General features: G+C 47.0%; 1 long non-coding RNA gene across 1 annotated transcript in view; it reads right to left on the bottom strand.

The window, feature by feature from the left end:
* Nucleotides 1-694: 694 nt before the first annotated feature.
* Nucleotides 695-6,503, bottom strand: part of LOC102487578 (uncharacterized) — a 21,862-nt gene continuing 16,053 nt past the window's right edge. The window contains exon 3 of the long non-coding RNA XR_337600.1: nucleotides 695-765. This is a non-coding gene — a long non-coding RNA (uncharacterized LOC102487578). The remainder of the gene's footprint in view (nucleotides 766-6,503) is intronic.

Here is a 6,503-nt window from a genome sequence, read left to right as displayed (position 1 = left end):
GAGCTCTGCTGTCATGGACAAGAAGCCACCAGAGGCTGGAGTGAGACCCAGAATGAACCCTTCCTAGCACATCAGATGGAGGGTGGCTCTACTGCCACTTGATCCCAGACCTCTGGACTTCAGAGTGAAGACAAGTCTCCGTTGTCCTGAGCCATTCAGTCCATGATGCTGTCGGGGCAGCCCAGGGAAAGAACACAGGCATGTTCTGGTCTACCCACTGCTCTTCTAGACCACAGCTGCCTCTCCAAGCCCACCCTGCCAGAGGATGAGGGGGAAGCAGGGCTCTTTACAAGCAATGGTCACTGACTGAAGCTCTGGCCACAACTCTCAGCCTCCTGGGCCAGTGGGAGGATGAGGACAGGGGTTGGGGAGTCAGCCTCCCTGGAGCTGCCACTGAGCCTCACTGCTGCTCCAGGAGCCCAGCAGCCCATGTTGCTCAAGCCCCACTCTTACTCCAGCCCTGCCTCTCCTCCCAGCCATCAGCAGCTTGGAGCAGAACTGTCTCCCTTTTCACCTCATTAGGAAAGGTGACCAGAAAGGCACAGAAAGAGGAGGCACCAACTGGTATCTCACCTGTGTCCACAGGTCCCAGGCCGGCCCTTTAAGGGGATGAGGGTCCATGGTCCTGCCAGCTGAGCATCCAGGGTACCAGGTTCATATCTAAAGACCAGCCAGAGTATGGTAGGCTTTGAGACCTTCCCTGCAGGGTGCCCACCTCTCTCCTGCATTGTTACACGTTCTTGATGCAGCCTGATTTCCGTGTATCTGGGTGACATAGAAACAAATTGTTCAATTTTCTAATTAAACAAAATCCCTGAGGACCCACGGCATAAATGTTTCCTGGTCCAAGCACATTTCTAAATGGTAGGGCAGGTGTTTAGGGCAGTGTGGAGGCTCTTGTATCTGGAACTATCACAGTAGATATAGGAAACACTGCAATAGAATTGGACAGCAGGGAAAACAATTGGGCTGAACTCTGAATATTGCGTGGGAATTTAAAGCGGAGGTGTGTGTGGGGGGGGGTGGGGGTCAGCATATGGAAAACTATTAAGAGGAAACATCAAGGGACATTCAGACTAAAATGACTTAAGATTCTTCTGAAGACAATGAAAGTAATCAGACATCAACTAGGGCATGATGGAGACAGAGGACCCTCATCACCTGCTGGCCCCAGGAACGTGGGTTTTAAGGATAATCAGATATGACATGTGTGTTGCTATTAAAATTACTCAAGGGGGTTCTTTGCTAATTTGCTTTTTACAAGAAAGTAACAGATGAGTCCAGGGAAAGATTCAGGAGCCTGACTAAAGTCTGACAAGCACAGAACCTCTCTTATTCCCCTCTCTTGTTCAAAGAAAGAAGAGGCATTATTCTTTAATCTTTTAGACAATATAAGGCCATTATCTTATTGGTTGTCTTTTGTTCATTTAGGACCAGCTGAACCATCTATTGGGACTTGGTAGTTAACATTTGCTGGATAATGTAAGCCAGGCATTTATGGGGAGGAAATTTCTACAAAAAATAAATAAAAACAATGATTAATAGTAGGAAATTCAGTTTCTGAAGAAGACAGCCAGTGATTTCTGGATGTTGGGCTGGAGAATGGCAGTGACAATTCAGTAGGGTTCCCATTCTGGAATGTTCTGGTAAGCGTTGTGAATGGTCCAATCGGAAGCAGGCTAAGTCTTCTGGGATTCAGACCCATGGATTGTTGTACATGTCAGCCAGGTCTTTCACATAGGAAGGAGCTGTGGCCACTGCTTTAACTCCTGTCCAGCTGTATTTATCTTTGTTCTGAAGTGAAACTCAAAACAAGTCTCAAATCCACAAGCACCTACCACCCAGCCCTGATGTAGGTGAGACTCAGGTCCTAAGACTTGGGACCAGCAGATTGCATAATGGTTATGTTGCTGGACTCCCACATGGCCGAGGTTCAAGTCCTAGACCTGGAGGCCTGAAACACACTGGGCATGTGTGTGTGTGTGTGTGTGTGTCCAAAATCCTGAGAGGAGAATGGAGGAGAAGGGATAGCTGTGCAGCCATTGCTCCTGCAGGGGGAGGGGATGTGATTTATCACTTTTTGTCTCTGTGTCTCTGGCAAGCACACATGTCCTATAGCAAAAAAATCTCTCTCTTTCTCTCTCTCCTCTCTCTCTCTCTCTCAAAAAAAAAAGACTAAAAATTGTAAGGTGTACATATAGACACAACCACAGGTGTGCCTGCTGAAAGGAAAGCCACTGTGAAAGCCTCTGGGATCTGTAGTCTTTAAGACTAAGAGATTTTGCTAGGGATGCTCTCCCATCTCCACTTTTAGGAACATGGGGAGATTTTTTTCTATGATATTGCCATAGGGCACATGCTCTCACCAGAGAGAGACAAAGGGAAGGAAAGTGACAAATCACTCTTCAGGGAGGATGCCCCACTGCAACACTACAATCTTTTCTCCATTCTCCTCCAGGAATTTTGGGCATGCATGCACCCAACCCTGGCATGATTTTCAAGCTACCAGGTTCAGGACTTGAACCATGGTCAGCCATGAGAGAGTCCAGTGCCTTAACCACCATGCCACCTGCTGTCTTCATAAACGTGGGTTTTAAAGTGCATAGTTTTTATTTTATTTTCACCAGAGGACATATGTGCTTGCTGGAAAGAGACAGAGGGAAAGTGAGAAACCCACCTGGGAGGATGACCACACCACAATCCCTTCTCCTCCAGTACTCTCTAGGGATTTGGGGTATGCATGCACATGCACCTGTTGTGATTTTCTTTCTTTTTAAAAAAGAATTATTTCATTTTATTTATTTGTTTATTATTAAATTTGCTATAGGGTGCATGCATGAGAGAGAGAGAGCAAGCAAGCTGCTAGGTCCAGGGCTAAAATTGCAGTCATCCATGTGGGAGTCCAGTGCCTTAACCTCTCTGTCACCTTCTGACTCCTATATAATTATTTTTAATGGAAGTGCATGGGAAGGAGAGATGGGGTCTTCTTGACAGGGCTTTATCATGTCTCAACCCTGTCCCAGCCTTTCGGTTAGCTGGGACTACAGGCACACACTGTACATGGCCTGCTCAGGCTGGGCTGGAACAGAACCCAGGCCTCTCACAAGGCCTCAGCCTCAGACATCAGTGCACTCCCCCCTGCAGCACCATGGTGGGGCCCCAGGAATTGGGGAAAGTGTGGTGGGAGGCCATGCTCCACCTTGCTTCCCTTTGCTTGTGGACACAGAAATGGTGACCCCTCCTGGGGGGCCTGGGCTCGTCCTCACAGCAGCCCCATGAGCACTCTAGCAGCCACATCTCCATATCTAAACTGGAGCCCAGGGCAGCCACTGCCACTCTTCCACCCGATAAACTAGAGCAGGTGGCCCGATCCAGCCTGCCCGCTTTCATAAATAACATGTTATTGGAATTTCCCCTGTTTTCAAGTTATCTCCAGCCACTTCTGTGTTCTGGTGACAGAGTTGAAGAGGCAAGACAAATGCCCTATGGCTTGGAAAGCTGAATTTATTTATCATGTGACCTTTTTGTTTGTTTGTTTGCTTTTGCCACAGGATGCTTGCACTCACCACAGAGAGACAGAAACAGTTAAAGGGAAAGTGAAAAATCACCCCCAGGAGGATGATCCTACCACAGTTTCTTTTCCTCCATTCCCTGGGATTTTCAGCATGCACACATGGCATGACTTTCAAGCCACCAAATCCAGGATTTGAACTGTGGTCAGCTGTGCAGGAGTCCAGCGCCTTAACCACTATGTCACCTACTGGCCCTGTTATGTGATCTTTTATTTTAAAAGTCTGCCAATGCCTGTTTGGACACTACAAAACTTCCCTTTAAGGCACTAGCAGCCTTCCGACCTGTCTGCGCACTTTGCAGTTTCCCATGAGTGCACCTCTCCATCTCTGCAGGTGGAGTGACATGGCTTCCATCCAGACCAGAGGCACACTGAGTGAGGATAAGAAGCACGACATTCTCAGTGGCTCCCAGATGGTCACCACCCCTGGGCCTTGGCCAGGCTCTCACAGCCCTCACTGCTTCCCTGTGACTGCCCCCCCACTGGGAATGGTAAAGGGTGTGCACTTAGTTTCCCAACCAATTGTTGCTACTTAGACAAAGAATATGAGGCTCGGTGGCTTGCACGACTTGCTCAGGCCAATGTCTGCAGTGGCAGAGCTGGGATTAGATCAAGGCTCAAGGCTCTCATGTGTCTGTGCCTCCAGCGCCCTCCTGGGCTGCCCTTACATGCTTCTATTTGCTTGCCTGTCTCCTCTTCTCTCATCTCTCTCTTTTTTTTTTCCCTTTTCTCTTTCTGCCAAAGGGCATGTGCACTCACTGGAGACAGAAAAGAAAGAGAAAAAAGCCCTATGGGGTGGTCAGGGTGCAATTTCTCCTCTACCTCTCCCTCCTCCAGGGATATGGGCACATGCACACAGAGCCAGTGGGCTTTTCTTGTTTAGCTTTTTATGCTATAGGGTAAGTACACTTGCCAGAGACAGAGAGAGAGAGAGGAAAAGTGGGAAATACCCCAGGGGGTAATTTCTCTTCTTCTCCATTCTTCTCAGGATTTTGAGCATGCATGCACATGTGCCTGGTGTAGTTTTCAAGTGGCCAGGTCTGGGTCTTAAACCATGAAGTTGGCCATTTGGATTCCAGTGCCTTAACCACCATACTACCTGCTAGCCTTCCTTTGCCTGTTTTATTTCTTTCTTCCATGTGCAACATGGAGAGAGAAATAGGCACCCCCTGCAGGATCTTGATACCACAGTTCACCACAGCCTGAACCAGCCCTGATCATGGGCTCACAGATGCCTGGAGCACCTAGGGAGACCGTGGGAACCTGCCATGTAGGTTAGCCTCACAGAGTATCACAGTCTGGTGCTGCAACACTATCCAGCCCATGTGCTTGTTTCTGTTTGTCATCAAAAACTCAAACACACACAGACGTCAGATGACGAACTCCCGCCACTTGCCATGAGTGTTTGCAGCTGCTCATTCATGGACAGCTCATCTGTCCACACTGCACCCACCCCCCAGCTGCATCTGTGGCAGTCTCAGCACTTATTTATCTTAAATATTTTTTATTTATTCCATTTTATTTGTTATTATTATTATTATTTCTTTTTAAATTTTATCAGAGAGAGACACACACAGAGAGAAAGGGAAAGTGAAAAAGCAAGCCACCAGGTCCAAGACTTGAACCATGGTTGGCCAGCACCTTGAGTCCAGTGCCTTAACCCCCACAACACCTGCCAGCCCCTTGGCACTTAATTCTAAGACATACAACTATTTAAAAAACAAACAAACCCATTATAATCAGTGTCCAAATTTTACTAATTGAATCACACCTTTTCTTAAGTTTGCTTGAATCCAGATCCAAAGAAGTATCAAACACGTGGTTTGTTGAGCAGTGTCTCTATCTTTCCCTCCTCCCAATTCTCACCCCTTCTGCTTTTTCTAAATTGACAAGTAAATAGCCTGACTCTGAACAACACAATTTAAACTGTGTGGGTCTCAGTAAGCGTGATAGAAATACAATATAGACCTGTAAGTGCATTTCTTTTTTGTGATTTTCTTTAACTTTTTCTCTAGGTTTCTTTATTGTGAGAACACAGTATGTAACATGCACACAGGATGTGTGTTAACCAACTGTTCATGTTGCCAGCTAGCCTCCCAGTCAACAATAGGCATTCTGTAGTTAAACTTGGGGGAGCAGAAAATTATACATGGGCCAGCCTGGGCTTGGCAGTAAGGAAGCTGAATATCATGGGGTTTGAGAAACATACTGGGCACATGTGCATGCATGCCCAAAATCCCCAAAGAGAGGGAAGAGAAGGGATTGTGGCATGACCATGCCCCATGGGAATGCTTTCTTGCTTTCCCTGTCTCTCTCTTGCTGCCTCTCTCTGGTGAGAACACATCCCCTCTAGCAAAATGAAAAGAAAATTAATGTAGGCCATTGTGGTGGCAAGACTGTTCCACAGACTAGTCACATATAGGAGGTCCAGTTTCAGTTCCGAGTCTGACCTAAAAGCCAGACACAGTACATATTTCTGTAACCCCCGATGTTCAGAGCACAGGCAACATCGCAAGGCCCTGCTTGAGAGACCTACCTGTGGTCCTGCCTGGGAGGCTGAGGTAAGATAATAGGACTGGTCTTAAACAAAATGTTCTAGATGGTTTTCCACCATATGAATGAGTTGGTCACCCTGAGTGTTAAATTGCTCAAGGGTCAGAGATTTGACTTACGATATACAGCCTGATATGTTATTACATGTATATCTTGTGAAATTATTATAAATGATTCATTTATTTTTTAGAGAGATTTTTGCTATAGGGCACAGGTGCTTGCTAGAGAGGCAGAGAGATAGAAAGTAAGAAATCACCCTCCAAGGGGGATGGCCCACCACCATCCCTTCTCTTCTATTATCCTCTCAGGATTTGGGGCACACACGTACACATGCCCAGCGTGAGTTTTAAGTCACCGGGTCCAGGACTCAAACTGCGGT

This window comes from Tupaia chinensis, unplaced genomic scaffold, assembly GCF_000334495.1.
Source record: "Tupaia chinensis unplaced genomic scaffold, TupChi_1.0 Scaffold147500_2, whole genome shotgun sequence".
NCBI lineage: Eukaryota > Metazoa > Chordata > Mammalia > Scandentia > Tupaiidae > Tupaia > Tupaia belangeri.
Note: the sequence above shows the minus strand (reverse complement) of the source record. Positions and strands in the feature narration are given on the sequence as shown.